The following is an 18,468-nucleotide window of genomic DNA, read 5'->3' on the forward strand; positions in this document are numbered from 1 at the left end:
AATTTTGACAAAAATGGAGATAGAACCTTATAATTCTAACGTCACGAAGACACAAATGAACAAAACATCAAAACAACGCTAGACTACTCCCATATTATGAAAAACCAAAATGTTCTGTACATTTGGGTCTCTGATAACCCTACTAACACAGAAACAGTGAAATAAAACAATTCAGACAGTTTTTTTGTGGGCTGCATTGCATATTTCAGAAAACATATGGAAAATGTATTCAACAAGCCATCCACATTCGCCTCGATGTTTGTTACGTCACAGACAGGTCTCATTGGAATGATGAAGTTGAAGTTGAAGTTCTGGGCAATTGCTGAGAAAGAATCGCTGTCTCGTATTTCTGGTAAGACATTTACTGTTGTATAGATATCCATAATCAAAATACTGTGATGAATATGTTAGAGATAGTTATGCTCAGAGCATAATTGACTAACTATGGGTATAGCCTCGCAATCTGTAAAGTTTTCCCTTATCACCATAATTCACCTACTCTAATTCACTCCTTAGAGTTATTTTTATAGACTTGACAGGTGGCCCTGTCAACACGCTTGTTTCCAAAGGAGTAATTATCCTATCAATTTCCCCCTAACTTAGCCTCATAGACGACCCAGTGTAATGGCTACTGTCTTGTCTAACTTAGCCTCATAGACGACCCAGTGTAATGGCTACTGTCTTGCAGCATAAACTCTGTTCGATGTGATTGAAGTCACATGAAACTCACTTTACCTATTTAGCAACAACTTGTCCCATCTTAGAATATGTTATGTACAGTACATAACCATTATGGCAACCATAAACTGGAGAAAGGCACTCAATAATGGAACAGATCTTCCACAGAGCCTGGGGTAGCAATCTAGGTGACTTGATTATTATAGTCCAACAGAGACCTGATTCCAATTACCAACTAGAGGGGAGTTGCACAAATCACCATTCTATTCAGTCAAAGGTATTATTTTTATTATAGACCTCAAATAGGTTTTGCAGACACAAAAGATCGCATTATATGGCAAAACAGTGTAATTACGAAATAAATAATTAGAAAATAAGTTTCACAGATAACATCACGCCAGTTATACATAATGGTGATCATTTAAATGAATGATTATACCATTCACTTTTCCAAATCATAACCCAATCACATAGTATCTCTCCTTAAACAATAAATTAAGCTAATACCAAAAGTGAGGTGACTTTTACAATACATCGCAATTGAGATCAAGGTTCAATGTATCCATGGTCTAAGCCACAGATCTGAGCACACCACAATCACACTGAAGCAGCTGTGAGTTGATGTACATGCATCTCTGCTGGCTGAAGATGGCTTGACTATGCTAAGCTATCTGTCAAAGCAATAGCCACACAAGGTTTAAAGCAGCAGCCTATAATAGTAAGTGATAGGCCCAAAGCACTGGTCCTGAGATGTTGACTGTTATGACAAATAGTTTCCAATCCTGAAGTAAATGGATATTATTCCATTTTTATCCTAAAGTAATTTAGATAGGAAAGACAATTATGGAAATAGCTTTCTTGGAAAAATAGTTTTTCTCATTAGATTTGTGTGCCATTGATTTCACATTGTTATTGGGGCAGTATAGAGAATACTAGAGGTGTTGAATGAGCCCTATGAATGTCCGGGTTCAGTAACCCAAAGATGCTCAAGGGAAAGGTGGAACAAGCATTTCTCGTTTCTCACAAAAAGTTCAAGGCAAGAATATTTAGAGCACTAGAGGGGGAAAATAGTGTACTTCAGAACCAGCTTATGGAAGAGGATTCATCTCCTCAGGACCTGTCTAGGACAGTAACATTTCTGTAGACTTCTTTACGCTATTGGACAATAAAGGATGAGTTACATTTACTGCCTTCACTGGAAGACACACAAGCAAAGCTGAAACAAGTGACAAATTGACAATCCCATTAATGATAATCCCATTGAGAAGACTGTGGGTGATAGCAGGGACAAGCCTTAGCTCTGCTTAGCTCTGTTTGTCTGGTGTAATTGAACCAATGTAATAGTCCCAAAAAGTGCAAAGCCTGTCTGGCCCTCCAGACAGGCTTAAATAAACGCTTAAATAACCCTAACCCAGGTCCGTAAGTCAGACTCGGGGGGGGGGGAGTAAACTATGCTTTAAGATAAACTATAGATTTACTGTCATTCTTAAACTTCATCGGCAAAAGTCTCACTTACCGTGCCCTGCCAATATATGCACAGGCCGTCAGTCGCCAGGAGTAGAGCCAGGATTGAAGGAGGATGGAAGGAGCCAATTCTCTGACTTGTTGAAAGACTTGGATGTTGATGATCTTCTCTGGGGGCTTTATCAATGAGTCCTGCTTTAACAGGCTTAAAGGCATTCAAATACGCAGCACTAACGAGGCAATTAACCAGATCCACAACCATGGATGACACTGAACAGTATGTCTGTCTGCACCTGTGTGTGTGTGTGTGTGTGTGTGTGTGTGTGTGTGTGTGTGTGTGTGTGTGCGCACATGTGCGTGCCTGTGTAGGTGTGTGTGAGTGTGTGTGTGTGTGTGTGTGTGTGTGTGTGTGTGTGTGTGTGAGTGCGTGCATTTGCACATGCCTGGTGGGAGCCTGCATGCATGAGCGCATGTGTGTGTACGTGTGCGTGTGTGTGCCTGTGTGTGTGTGTGTGTGTGTGTGTGTGTGTGTGTGTGTGTGCGTGCGTGCGTGTCTCTGCGCCTGTGTTTCCTGGATGTGGCTGTGTGAGTGATCAGGAGTGAAGGTAGTGCTGATAATGTGGGCCTGCTGAGAGAGGAGGGGGGGGGCTGTGGGCCTGCTGAGAGAGAGGAGGGAGGAGGGGGGCCTGCTGAGAGGGGGGGGGGGCTGTGGTCCCTCAGGGTAGACGTCAGAGGAGAATGAACAGCACAGTCAGGCACCACAGCAGCTGCATACTAAACAATGAGCACGCTCTGCGGGGGGAGGAGGGGGGGAGGCAGTGGGCAGTCATCCCACATGGCTTCACACACAGACAAGGCAACAGGGAGAGGTGAGTGTGTGTGTCTGCATGCATTTCTGTGTGTGTGTGTGTGTGTGTGTGTGTGTGTGCGTGCGTGTGTGCACATGCGTGCGTGTGTGTGTTGGGACTCTCAGTGGCAGGCCCTGATCCCAGGTCAGAAACCTGCTGATACAGGAAGTAAAACAACAGGAGCAGTTTGTGATGCTTGTCCGTCAGGTGACTATATCAGCATCCAGCACAGGTCGTTTAGGGTGGCTGCACACATCGGTTTTTTTGTTTTAAACTGAGATGTTTTGAGATGTGTGTGTGTGTGTGTGTGTGTGTGTGTGTGTGTGTGTGTGTGCATGTGCGTGTGCGTGCGTTCCTTTTTTGTTTCTCATTCTGCTCTCATTCATTCTCCTCTTGTTGAGTTCCCCCCCCCAGACTGTAAGTGGATGTCTTCTCTGAGAAGGTGTGGGGGTGGGGGGTGAAAGTAATGACAGGGGGAGAGCAAAGGGAGGCAGGAGAAGAGAGAGAAAAGGAGGAGAGAGGGGGTGGCGGTGAAGATGGGATCGGCGGAAGAGCAAAGGAGTGTCAGGAAGAGGAGAAGAAGCGAGGGAGGTGGAGTGAGGGAGAAGGAGGAGGAGAGCGAGGATAGAGAGGAGGGGGGGGGGGGAGATGTGGAGGAGAGAGTGATGTAACAGCACGGCCAACAGCTGCAGCCAGGGATGGGGATGGTGTGTCTGAGCCCGTTCGGAGCATCTGTCCCCCTCTAAAATCGGGACTGCGGCCCTCTGTTCCTCTCTTTCTTTTTTTTCCGTCCCCCTCCTCTTTTTCTTTCCATTCCGGGCAGGGAGAGGAACAGAGAGCAGCTCTGTCCTGCTAAGGGAAAAGCCTCGGCAAAGCTCTGGTTGGCTGGGGGGAGGAGAAACCAGAGCAAATAAGGGGCTTTTAATCTGCACAGCTCTCTCTCTCTCTCCCACTCTCTCTCTCTCTCTCTCTCTCTCTCTCTGTCTCTGTCTCTCTCTCTCTCTGTCTCTCTCTCTCTCTCTCTGTCTCTCGCTCTCTCTCTCTCTCTGTCTCTCTGTCTCTCTCTCTCTCTCTGTCTCTCTCTCTCTCTGTCTCTCTGTCTCTCTCTCTCTCTCTCTCTGTCTCTCTCTCTGTCTCTCTCTCTCTGTCTCTCTTTCTATCCATGCTTCTGCAGTCTTGTTTTATTCAGTTGCTCTAACACCTTTTTCCTTACTTACCGAGGCTGAACCGAGCAGAGCCGAGCAGAGCAGTACTTGTCCTGGCCCTGGCTACAGTACGACACCACAGCTGCTGTAAGTGCTGGAAAAGGACCATGGTAAAAGAAAATATCTGTGCCGACACAGCACAGTTCGGGTGTGAAGAAAAGACCCAATGGGAGCAAATAGATAGCAGCTGCCACTCATCGACTTCTGTAGGCCTCCATATGCTGCTGGTGGTGTTTGCTGGTGTTAAGACTCAACTAGAATAGAATAGAATCACTTTTTTTTCTTTTTTTTTTTTTTCTTCCAAAAGCAACTTTGTTAGGGGGGGTGTGAGGTGCATCCGTGCCAACGTTCCTCAGCTGCCTCAGGAGAAAACAGACGCTGGCGTGGTGGCGCCGTTTTGATCACTGTGCCGGTGTGATGGGAATCGCGTCACATACTCAGCATGACTCTGACCCTCTCTACTGCTGCCCTATCCATGTGGATGAGGGTGTGTGTGTGTGTGTGTGTGTGTGTGTGTGTGTCCCTTCTTTGTTTTGCTGACGTTGAGGGAGAAGTTGTTGTCCTGGCACCATTCTGCCAGGGCTCTTACCTCCTCCCTGTAGGCTGTCTCATCACTGTCATGTGACCAGGCCTCCAACACTACTGTCTCGTCACTGTCATGTGACCATGCCTACAACACTACTGTCTCATCACTGTCATGTGACCAGGCCTACAACACTACTGTCTCATCTATGTCATGTGACCAGGCCTACAACACTACTGTCATGTGACCAGGCCTTCAACACTACTGTCTCATCTATGTCATGTGACCAGGCCTCCAACACTACTGTCTCATCACTGTCATGTGACCAGGCCTCCAACACTACTGTCTCATCTATGTCATGTGACCAGGCCTCCAACACTACTGTCTCATCACTGTCATGTGACCAGGCCTACAACACTACTGTCTCATCTATGTCATGTGACCAGGCCTACAACACTACTGTCTCATCACTGTCATGTGACCAGGCCTACAACACTACTGTCTCATCACTGTCATGTGACCAGGCCTACAACACTACTGTCATGTGACCAGGCCTACAACACTACTGTCTCATCTCTGTCATGTGACCAGGCCTACAACACTACTGTCTCATCACTGTCATGTGACCATGCCTACAACACTACTGTCTCATCACTGTCATGTGACCAGGCCTACAACACTACTGTCTCATCTCTGTCATGTGACCAGGCCTACAACAACAGTGTCGTCAGCAAACTGGATGATAGAATTGGAGTTGTGCCTGGCCACGCAGTCTTGAGTGAACAGGAAGTACCAGAGGGGATTGAGCACACAGCCCTGGGGGGAACAGGAAGTACCAGAGAGGATTGAGCACACAGCCCTGGGGGGCTCCACAATGATGAGGGTCAGTGTGGTGGAGGAGGTAGTGTTGTCCTCACCACCTGGGGTCTGCCCGTCCAGAAAGTCCAGGATCCAGTTACACAGGGAGGTGTTTAGACCCAGGTCGCTGAGCTCGGTGACAGGCTTGCTGGGAACGAATGGTGTTCAAATGCTGAACTGTCGTCAATGAACAGCATTCTCTCACGAGTGTTCCTCTTGTCCGTGTGAGAAAAGGCAGTGTGCAGTGTGATGGCAGTTGCGTCATGGGATCTGTTTGGGCGGTATGCAAAGCGGCGTGAGTTCAGTGTGTCGTGGTAATGTGTTGGTGAGTTGATGCGGGCCATGATCAGCCTCTCAAAAGCACTTCACGATGAAGGGAAGATGTGAGTGCTACGGGGGGGGGCGTTGGTCAATTAGGCAGGTTGCCATAGATAGACTGTTTGGGCACAGGGCCAATGATGGTCACTTTAAAACAGGTGTCGTACTCCAGACTATGACAGGGAAAGGTTGAATATGTCTGTAAATATGGGTGCCAGCTGGTCAGTAAATACTATGAGGACACAGCCAGCCTGGGAAGGTGTCTGGGCTAGCTGTTTTATGAGTGTTCACCCTCTTAAAAGTCTTACTTACATCTGCCCACAGAGATCAAAAGCACACAGTTATCAGTAGCAACAGGACCTCTCGTTGTTGGCTTCAAACCGGGCATAGAAGGTGTTGAGCTGGTCTGGAAGAGAGGGGTTGGTGTGCATAACACAGCTGGATTTCCCTTCAGAGTCTGTAATGTCATGCTTCTGGCAAAGGAGCCGCCATGATAATACAATTCCACTCCAATTCCTGTATTGTGTTTTTGGGTCTCTGATTGTTTTCTGGAGATCATACTGGTTTTCTTCAACTCGTCCATATCCCCCAGAGTTAAATGTGGTGGTTTGTGCTTTTAACATTGCACGGATGTCACTGTTTACCCATGGTTTCTGCTCGGGAGATGGTTGGGTTCTGGTTGGGTTCGTAACCAGTAATCCCGGGAGTGACGTCGTCTATGCACTTCATGCTGAACCTGGGACCTGTGAGTCTGTGTAGACATCGATGTCATTGTCCGAGACGACCCAAAACACATTCCAATCAGCGAATCAAAAATAATGATTAATTCATTGATATGTAGATTTGCTGTAGAATAATACTGTGAATTGAAATTATTTCACTAGCCTAAGTACAGTACACTGAGAGTCTATGGAAAACCTACACTAGAGAAGGGTCCACACCTCTGACCTGAAATTTGTGTTACAGAATGACGAGGTGAGAGGTTCTGAGAGATGACACCTTGATGTGAGTCACCGGTATTCAGGTATTTGTCAATGTCATTGTATAAGCAATTCTATTTTATGAAGATAGTAGTAGGCTATTTCGTAAAAGTGGTGTTGGTAACAGTGGGCAATCATTTTAAATGTACTGTCTTCTTTTTTTATTACAGCTTTGATGCCCAGATGGGATGGGAAGGAACTACACCGAAGTCCCACTAGATGCTTTATGGACTATAATGATAAATGCATGCACACGGACACAACATTATTATTTTTTACCATTCTATTATTGTATTGCTCAATTCTATCTTGCCTAATTTTTTTCATTGCCATGAATTTTACTCTCTTGTACTTGTAATGGGATGTAATAAACATTTGGCACACATGGCAATAAAAATCATGAATCTTGAATTATTATTATTATTATGATTATTATGATTATTTTGCCATTTAAACATGTCAGCCCTGCAAGTTTGTTATCTGAGGGTTAGCTGACAACCCCACTGACAGATGACAGGTAGATAATGACAGGCAGTGTAATGGGGGAGTGGTTGTCTTGAAGGAGTGATTTGGGTGGAGTTAGCCAGCTATTGTTCCCACCCATTACCTCTGTGAAAAAACTCTGTGAAGACTTTGAGCCTGGTTTTCTCAAAATGGTCATTTGGAGGGTTCACCATTAAAATATCCATGACTTCTTCAACTTGTTTCAGATTTCAATGTATCATCATTTTAAAGCTTACAATCTACCCTTTCATAATCTGGAATTATGCTATTTAAAAAAAAACATAATTGAAAATAAGGAATTGTTTGAAGTATTATTTTCATGGATTGAAATGTAGGGCTTAGGGGTTGGGACAGCCACTTCCCAATAGAAAGTACCCTATAAATGATGATTTTGTATATATTTAGCTTATTACTATCTATTTACTGTCCTGTGTTTAAATAGATCATAACATAATCTTAGTAAATATCTACGGTCTGAATTATTAATTGTTTTTGTTAAATAGTTTTATTGTGGGACAGCAGTTTTAACTAATTCAGTAGAATGGCCCATATAGTTCAGAGCAATGCATTAACATCAACACACTACAATGATGTATGAGTTCCTAAATGGTGTCAGAGAGACTGGAACAGTGACACCAGAACAAGGTAGTTAGTTCAGCTATCCGGTTGAACGCTGATTCTCTCACACACATTCTCACCGTCATGCTGCTGTATTGACTTTCCATATTGACTTTTATGCTGCTGCTATGCATTCGATATGTGCGCTACAGATAGGTAGACATATTACACATTGTATTGTACTTATGTTGTACATGTTTTCTTCAGCCCACTACTGCCTACCCTGAATTGCTAATATGTTTATAATCTTATAAGCATTATAATGTTTATAATGCTTATAATAAAATGTGTAATTGTATTTAGATGCACATCTAGATAGGGAGTATTTTAGCATTGACTTCATTTTTATTGCTTATTGTTATAGATAGATAGATAGACTTTATTTGTCATTGTTACAGTACAGGTACCAAACAACGAAATTTAGGAGGGGAGGCTCCCCTGGTGTTTAAGAAAGGAAAAAGATGTTATGTGTAACATTGTTGAGACCCTGTGGAAAATGTTTACCTTTTTGTTTACTTGAGGGGGTGTGTTATTTCCCCCCCCCCCGACACTAGGGGTTTGGGGAGTAGAGGGGGGGGGGGGGGGTCAGGGGCCTGGGGAGGTGTGTGGCAAAAGCTATTCTCAGCCTGTTGTCATGGCGTCGACGTGTGTGAGGAAATGAATTTCTTGCAGGAAATGGTTTTAGTAAGTGAGACAGGTTCACGTACCGTTTGAAATACTGATAATGATGTGAAAAGACATAGCGTATGTGAGCATCATTGCTCATGGTTGAAACGAGACCATTACAGAAGACATGATGCATGGACCCGTCAGTTTTCATTCCATCCTCCATTTAAACCTGTCTGTCTGTCTGTCTGTCTATCCTAAATATGTTACAACATGATGTATGACGCAATACAAATTTCCTCAAGGATTTCATATAGTCATGATAATCATCGTCGTCATCATCATCATCATCATCATCATCATCATCATCATCATCATCATTAGCCCAACCATTTCACCATGTATAGCACACTACAGCCGACACCAGTCTTGACCAATCAAGCGCAGTCTTCTTCTTACTTCTGATGGGTTATACAGTACCACCTACATTAAGTTTGAATAAAACAAAACCTGTCCTCTAATCCTCTGTCCTCCTGCTTCACCACCGCTGGGACTGAGGGAGAATTAAAACAACATTACACAAGGACGGAGGAGGTCGCCTCAGCTCCCACTCCAATCACACATGACCCTGGCTCAATTAGAATCACTCCATCTAGAAGTGGGGTGAACACATTCAGCAACACTTGCCTTAATGAAATGTGACTCAAGCGGTAATTTCAGAGCAGCGATGATGTAAAGTAGCCCCCCCCCCCCGTGTGGACAATGACCTTATCAGTAAACAGTTACGGCTTTGGTTACCATCTTAATGCTAACTGGAGTATGGCCTAAAGATTTATATGAGGTGGCTGTGGTGCAGGAGGTAGAGCCGGCGTCTAATGATCGCAAGGATGGCAGATGGGCGGTTTGAACCCTGGCTGGCCACATGTCGAGGAGGTGTCCTTGGGCAAGAGACTGAACCCCAAATTGCTCCCAATGAGTGGGCCGGTGCCTTCAATGGTAGCATTGGTGTGTGAATGTGTCTGTGTGAATGGGTGAATGAGAGGCCATTGTAAAGCGCTTTGGAATAAGGCTCTATATAAATCAGTCCATTATATAAACTGTCTGTCTGTCTGTCTCTCTCTCTCCTTCTATTTTTCGAACACACGCGCACACACACACACACACGCACACTCACACACATACACACCCTGTCCCTCCCCATCCACATAGTCAATATTATCAATGTTGATTGCCTGGTGTACTCACTTCACAAAGAGAGGAGGTCTGGTTTTACAAAATGCACACAGTGACTAATACATGCCAACCAAGAGGGATGAGGAGTCATCTTTTGAGCTAATAGCTCAATGATTGGAAGAGAAAAGAAGCAGCGTGTTAATTCCCATTCCACAGCAGTTTCCTGATGTGCCATATACCATCAGGAGGACATAAGGAGACCCTCAGTTGCAGAGTAGGTGTACAGTACCCTCAGTAAGCATTCACCCCCCTGGACTTTAGCCACATTATTGTGTTATAACCCGACATCAACATGTATTTAATTTAGATTTGTTTGCTCACTGATCTACACTAAATATCCCCTAATATCAAAGTGAAACATTTATTGTTAGAAATGTTTACAAATTCATTAATGATGAAAAGCTGCAATGTCTTGAGGCGATAAGTATCCCCCTCTTTGCTGTGACACTCCTAAAATGTGCTTAAATGCAAACATTTCTTCAACAAGTTGAATTGAGTACATTTGAGTGCAAGGATAATAGTTCATGTGATTTCGGAATAATTATCTTTATTTTGATAGGATAGGTTTATAGGTTTGTCTGATTTACATAGGAATCAACTACAGACCGTGTGGATTAGGATGTCACTACCAACTCAGCAAATGTTAGCATTTTGTCTTGATCCTGACAAACTCCCCAGTCCCTGCCAGTGACAAATATACCCATAACTTGATGCAGCTACCACTATTGGATGGTGCGGAAACTGCATTGCATGTTCTGGATTTGCACTAAATGTAATGCTTTGTAGTAAAATCAAACATTTCCAACCACTTTGTGTATCACTTGAATTCATTGTTTGCAAACACAATTATGGATGTACATTTTTTTTTTTCATTACACCAATTTTGTAGAGCGATTGATGATAATCCCATCAACTGTGCTTTTTCCTCTTAGCCATTCGACTTTGTAGATGTATGCAAGTCTCCCCAGGCCTCAGGGTCGCATTCCTGAGCAGTGTTACTCTCCATTTGTTCAGTTTATAATGACAACCTGATCCACGCAGTGTGTAATTGATTCCTATGTAAATCAGAAACCCAATAAAAAACAAAGATATTTTTTCCAGAAAGATATGTATTCACATGAACTATTATCCTTGTACTCAGATGGACTTAGAGACATTTTTTCATTTGAGTTAATTTTAGGAGTGCCATTGCAAAGGGGGTGAATACTTATTTGCACAACACATTTCAGCAAAAACATCTTCTTTTGTGTGTGTAGATCAGTGAAAAAAGCCAGATTGTAACACAACAACAACAACAACAACAATCAGGGGGGTGAATACTTTATACATCATACAGTAGTTCTATGGAACAGACCAACAATAAAAAGGATAATCATCTAGGAGTTGAATTGTCTGATACACACAGTTTACTTCAGTTTAAGTGGCGAGCCAGCCATTTGGCTCAAAAGAAATGAAGGATTGCACCTTCAACAACCAATTCTAACAGTGGAGAACATTGGTTCAGACCATTTACACTCCCCTAGGGCCATGCAGAGAGGAGACATACTGGTTTCTGCAGTTTTGGCACAATCAGCATTCTGTTTATGAAGACAGTAAATGTCAAATGATGTTATTCAGCATTAAATGAATGAAACTTCATTTGAGGCATGACAAAACATAACTATAGATACATATATTAGACAAAAGCCTTTGTTTTACACAGACACATAATACCCCGCTGGTAACCCGTTGCATAAAAGCAATAATATATTTGAGTCCATGTGTTATGACATTTCTGTCTTGGCTGTGATGTGGTGTAAATCACCACAGCCATAATGTCATAACACATGGGACTCTGGTGTATTATTACCGTTATACACAGGGTTACCAGCATTAAAAAGCAGGAATCATTCCCAAACCATCAACAAAACGTGATGCTACATTCACTAACACTGGCGTTCGCTGGTCGTTAATTCTATTTGTATTGACTTCCATGTTAATCAAAACTACCCAAGCACTGATTAATAGTTCCCGAACTGGTTTCTAGGGACACTGTCCATAGCTGTTAAAAGCTAAATGTTATAGGCAAATTACAAAATTCATTCTGAAACCATTGATTTTACAACAAAACCAACCCAGGAATGGAGCAAAACATGTCCAGCTCTTTTGCAGTGTTTTGTGTATGAAAGGGGTATTAGAAGATTAGACAAGCTTTATTGACGGCGGACATTCATTCAGGTAAGGTAAGTACAAATGTGACAGGGGCTGGGGAAAGTCGACAACTGTGAATTTGCACAAATCACAAAAAAGGTTGTTGTTGTTTTTTTTATGTTACGAAAATGTAAATGTTGGAAGAGCTCACTCAATATAGCAAACAACAGTTTTAGGATCACTAAATACTTATATAGCTTGTTTTGGATTCACAGTATAGTCTGCTCTCCTGCTTTGTACTTGATGAGTGTTGGAGATACATATGTCTTGTAAACAAATGTATGTTTTAGGACTGTTCAAAAGCAAAAACTGTGTGATCATCTAGTTATTTGTAGTTATGTGTTTTTAGCATGTTCATGTTCTATCAGCATATTGTGGTGTGTTAAACATGCAGATGTTAGATAATGTTACATAGCCATGTTCTTTGTTGTTAGCTGCTAGCTAGCAAGCTTGCGCGATGGGGCAGTCTTTTGATTCAGGGCGATTTTCTCCTCTATTTGGTTTGAGGCGTACCAACATTCAAATAAGCATATCTGGAATATACGGGATAATGACTTTGCCAACTTGGGGAACAAAACACCAGCTCCTGTCACATATATATTGTACTAAAAATTCAAAATTCACATAATTCCCAGCAAACAATAGTACTTGAGAATTCAAGTAGCGTGGTGCATCTGTCTGGCTGTCAAAGTCAAAGCTTGAAAGCTGAACACTCCTGTAAGTCCTCCACAGAGATCAGTGTTGCATTCATAAAATAATCTTTTTTCAGTTCTGCCACGAGGGATAATATAAGACCGGCTTTCAAAGTGTATCCCTCAGAACTGTTAGACTCAACCATTTTCCCTACAAAGAATGTTATGTTATTTATTTTCAATGTCAAACTCAGAGATAATAAAAGGTAGCATTGACAACTATACCTTACATACAAGAGAGGGAAAATAATATTTTTTATAGAGGAGAGTAGAATCCCACATTCTTTACCTATTGTTTGGACTTTTTCGAGACTGTAAAACATGCTGGAATGCTCATGCTCTCACTCTCATAGATGCAGAAAACATTAAAAAAAACTCCCTCATGCAGAGAAGGTAAACAATTAGAGTAGGCAATGGCCTTCAGCTTCTGAGAGGCAGAATAAGGCTACAGCCGAAGCAGGCAGGTGTGAACGCTGAAACTCAATGGCCCCTTTGCCTAGAGATGGATTTCTGTTCTCAATACATGGGCCTGCCATAAAAAGTTATTGGCTATTGCAGAGACTGACAGATTGCATGAAATATGGATGAATGTGCGATTGTACGGATCTGAGATACCGAAGTGTGTGTTTATCTCAGGACACAAGTCAAAATGGTTGTGCTCGCAAAAGTAAACATTTAGTCCTGATGGCCGTCGTTACCCAGGTAATCATGGTCACAGTGTTCCTCTTCTCCCCACAGATTATTGGCCTTGTTCAAATACTTAAACACGGCATGCTTCCTTGAATTCCTCCCTTGCCTGTAGAAGGTCTATGACCGAAAGCTTGCAATAAATTAATGATTTTTACACAGATTTGAGTGTGCGGATGCTGATTTTCTCACTCTATTTGAATTCCTCCCTTCGTTAAAACCATAACTGACATGACTAGGTGGGGGTAAGCTACTGTAAGTGGTGGAATATTGCTTTTATCTATCGATGTGTCAGATCAGATAACCTCAAGGAAGATAGGAAGGAAAGAAAGAATGAGGAGTTTTAAAGTATTCAAACGTGGCCCAGGAATCACAAAGATATCTAATCAAAATCTCTCAAAGTAATTGGCCAGATTCCAAAAACTCAACTCCAAGTAGAAGCCTCATAATTGCTGCTGATTTATCTTGATGATGCTGTTGATTGATATCGATGTCCTTCAAACCTCAATCGCAGTTGTCCTGCTTATGCGTTTATTTTGATTACGTCAATGTACCATTCCCATTTCTTTGGGAAAACACACTAATCCATGTGAAAAGGATCAACTCATAGTAGAGATGTTAGCTTTGCTCTTCGGAATAGATTTGGCACAGGAGACAATGCCTGCCTTATGTGATCTACCACTGCCAGAAAGAGAGAGACTCCTGGCTGTAGCTTCACTCTGTAGGGGCCTTAATAGCAACTAGCAGCTGGACAGGCTGCAGAAAAAACACAGACAAATCTGGAGCCGCAATACCTGCAGGTGAATCGGTTTGTGTTGGACCTTTTTTTTGGGGGGGGGGGGGGGGGGGGATTGTGTGGACGGCAGCCACAGAAACTGTTTTATTGGTCTGCAATGACATTTCAATACAACTTTTTCTTGCAGCGTTGTGTTTAAACGTCAACGCAATGTTTCAAGGTTATTTAGGACTTCAGGGGCAGAGTGCTGTGTCATTCAGACGGTGGTGTTGTGTCTCCTCACACACACACACACCAAGAAGGTGTCACCTCACACGCACCAAGACTGTTTCATCACGCTGCTGAACCTGCTGCTGGAACATCCTCCTGAGAGACAGTCCTAGTGCAGCGGAGCGGCAGGGTGGCTTGCACACTGATGCACAGACTCACACAGACACACAAACACACACAAAGGCACAGGCATGTATGCACATACACACACACGCAGGTATGTATGTATATACACATGCACACGCACACACGCACGTGCACACATACACACACAAAGACACACGCATATGCACATACAAACGCACGCACGCGTTTTCATAGGTGTGTGCATGCGCCTGATGAGCAGCTTCCATTGTGTTGTCTCTCTGTCACACTCCCACTGCAGATGAGACTCAGCTGCTGATCGTTGTCACGGTGGGATAGACTCGGTCGCTTGGTACAGCAGATGACATCAATATGTAGCATGGCTCCATTAAAGACTATTACAGCGGAGACACTTTAAACATTCCAATTTGAGATGCACTTCAGATGATGATACAAGTACCTTCCACTCCCCCACAACCCTTTGTGTTTGATATAACTGCTGCCTCTGATTATTCTAATGACATAGAATTATGACAGTGATTATGTTGTCTGTGGCCATTTCATTGAGATGAAACATAGTTGTTTTGTTGATGAGCAAACAAGAGCTGGAGCGTTGACATTAATTGCTTGTTATTGTCCTTGCCTCGCACACGTATGATGCGTATTATCGAGTGGTTTAAACCATGTCGTGTAGTATAGGCCTCGATTAGATTTGCGACACATCATTATCTTTCTGTTGAAACCTTCTTTTTGTAGTGGGATTCATTTTGATATGACGTTGTTGCATTCCCTGAGCCAAGCGCCACCGGCTGTTACCACAGCAAGGCGTCTTAAAACCTGATCTCTTTCAGTCTTACCTTCAGTTTATGGAGCTGGCTTGCCCGAGGCAAACACCATTTAAAGAGAGATTAACTATTCCTTCCAGCAGAGTCAAACTGAAATTCCTTCTCTCCCTGTCTGTAGCAGTAACAGTCCACTTTTGAGCTACTTAGAGAAAAGAGAGAGAGAGAGAGAAAGAGAGAGAGAGAGAGAGAGAGAGAGAGAGAGAGAGAGAGAGAGAGAGACAGAGGGAGAAAGATGGAGAGAGAGAGAGAGAGAGAGAGAGGGAGAGAGAGAAAGAGAGACAGAGAGAGAAAAAGAGAGACAGAGAGGGAGAGAGAGAGAGAAAGAAAGACAGAAAGGGAGACAGATAGTGAGAGAGAGAGAGAGAGAGAGAGAGAGAGAGAGTGAGAGAGAGAGAAAGATCTGCCAGCTGTCCGCTTCAAATCTGATATTAAAATGATCTGATCTGTGTAATAAGTACAGCACATAGCTGAAGGCACATAGGGAAATACTTCCAGACTTCTTGGGTATTTGTGTGTGTGTGTGTGTGTGTGTGTGTGTGTGTGTGTGTGTGTGTGTGTGTGTGTGTGTGTGTGTGTGAGTGTGAGTGTGAGTGTGAGTGTGAGTGTGAGTGTGCGTGTGCGCGTGTGCGTGTGCATGTGTATGTGTGTATGTTTGAGTGATCCTGGTCTATGAAGAGACAGTTGTTTGGCATTTAGCAGACTCCTCATTCCAAAGCGACTTACAATCAGTACATTTGACTTAAGTAAGTAAATAATCTATCCACCAGTCGTAGCAGGTTGTGTAGGTTTATTAGAGTCCATAGAGAACCAATTGGGCCAAATCTGAGCATCCTCATTCTTCTGTTGACAAAACAACTTCAAGGTACAGTAGCTTACAGACTACTATGTTATTGCCTTTCATATACCTTTTTAACATATCATCCTTATCATGATGATCGTCTTACATGATTCATCATGTTCTGTATTACCACTACTTAACGACAATTATGCTGAAAATGATACATTCTTCTCAGTAATAGGACGCTATGTGACCCGCGTACCACAGAACCTCAGGACACACGTGGTTTCAATCATAGAGCAACTCAACGTTCATTATGTCTAATTCTACACTGTCACATGGTGTAAACTAGACACACCGCTGGCATCTTAACACAGTGGAATCATATGTCAAACTCTGGAAGGTCCTATCTGTCTTTTACAAATATATCCACTTAGTGGACAAAGAATATTTGGATATATATTATATCCATAGATGATGCTGGAATCAACAGGTGGGTGTTACATCTGCACACTTGGTTAGCAGAGTTCTAATAGGAGTGTTCGATTATTCTGCTATTGTGGTGTTATGCCCGAGTGATGATATCTGTGATGTATTGTTCTGTCAGTCGATATGTGCGTAAACGAACGTTGAGTTGATGCTACGACTGTGTCGTGTGTTTATTCTTACAAACACAAGAGCATGTACTAGGCTTAGGCCTGGACTACACGTACCGTATATGGATATTTTTTTAAGCAGATATTTTCGGCCTCGTTTAAAGCTTATTCTGTTACATTCAGTTTTAATGTCTTTCTCATTTAAACTCAATTTGAAAATACTTAAGTAGTAGTAAAAGTGACTTTTACTGAAATTAATGTTCAGCCTAAAGCCCAATTTATCGAATTTACCCGCGGCTACGCCGTAGCCTACGCAAGGGCTCTCCCAATTTATAGTCTGCATCGCGTTGGTCGGTGTACTCATAGTGGCATAATAGCGATTTTTTTGTTATGCTTGTTGTAAAGAAAATGTCTATAATGCATTGAAATGACATTAAACTAAAATAATAAGATGGTTATCATAATTTTTCTAATCTTTATTTATAAGTAATTATAGAAAAAGTAAATTACAAGACTAGCGTCACATTCCGACGAGAGAGTCGGAATGTGACGCTACCAAGCGGACCAATCACAGTTCTTATAGATAACTTTACATTAAATATGTCTATCATCATCCGCTGTCAAACGCCACAGGTAATCATTTATTTCTAAATAAACAGGATTGTACATCTCGTAAATGTGAATCGCGCTCCTTATGGGAAGGCTGTGCCTGACGTTTCCATGGGGCGCTCCGTTGGAACGGTGTACTCATAGCGGCATAATAGCGATTTCTTTGTTATGCTTGTTGTAAAGAAAATGTCTATAATGCATTGAAATGACATTAAACTAAGATAATAAGATGGCTATCATAATTTTTCAAATCTTTATTAATAAGTAATTACAGAAAAAGTAAAGACATTTCTGTCATGGCTTCCGCATTTTGGCCTACGAGAGAGTCGGAATCATGTCGGAATCATGTGCTACCAAGCGGACCAATCACAGTGCTTACGGTCTGCGTAGGTGTGTTGCGTAGTTATATTTTTGGAGAGGTGCGCGTCAACCTACGGCGTAGGCTCCGTAGGCTACGCCATAGATTTTACGCAGAAGTATAAATTGGGCTTAAGACCTACAGTATATTTGTCTGGTATGTTGTGTTGTTTTATTTCACAGGTTTAAAACGGTTGAACAGAGGTTTCTGTGACTGAGGGTGGGGGTGTGTCTCTGTGACTGATGGTGGAGGTGTGTCTCTGTGACTGAGGGTGGGGGTGTGTCTCTGTGACTGAGGGTGGGGGTGTGTCTCTGAGACTGAGGGTGGGGGTGTGTCTCTGTGACTGATGGTGGGGGTGTGTCTCTGTGACTGAGTGTGGGGGTGTGTCCCTGTGACTGAGGGTGGGGGTGTGTCTCTGTGACTGAGTGGGGGTGTGTCTCTGTGACTGAGAGTGGGGGTGTGTCTCTGTGACTGATGGTGGGGGTGTGTCTCTGTGACTGAGTGTGGGGGTGTGTCCCTGTGACTGAGGGTGGGGGTGGGTCTCTGTGACTGAGTGTGGGGGTGTGTCCCTGTGACTGAGGGTGGGGGTGTGTCTCTGTGACTGAGGGTGGGGGTGTGTCTCTGTGACTGAGAGTGGGGGTGTGTCTCTGTGACTGAGAGTGGGGGTGTGTCTCTGTGACTGAGGGTGGGGGTGTGTCTCTGTGACTGAGAGTGGAGGTGTGTCTCTCTCTGTGACTGAGGGTGGGGGTGTGTCTCTGTGACTGAGGGTGGGGGTGTGTCTCTGTGAC

The sequence above is a fragment of the Nansenia antarctica genome (genome assembly GCF_963989245.1).
Source record: "Nansenia antarctica genome assembly, chromosome: 7".
In the NCBI taxonomy this organism is placed as follows: Eukaryota; Metazoa; Chordata; class Actinopteri; order Argentiniformes; family Microstomatidae; genus Nansenia; species Nansenia antarctica.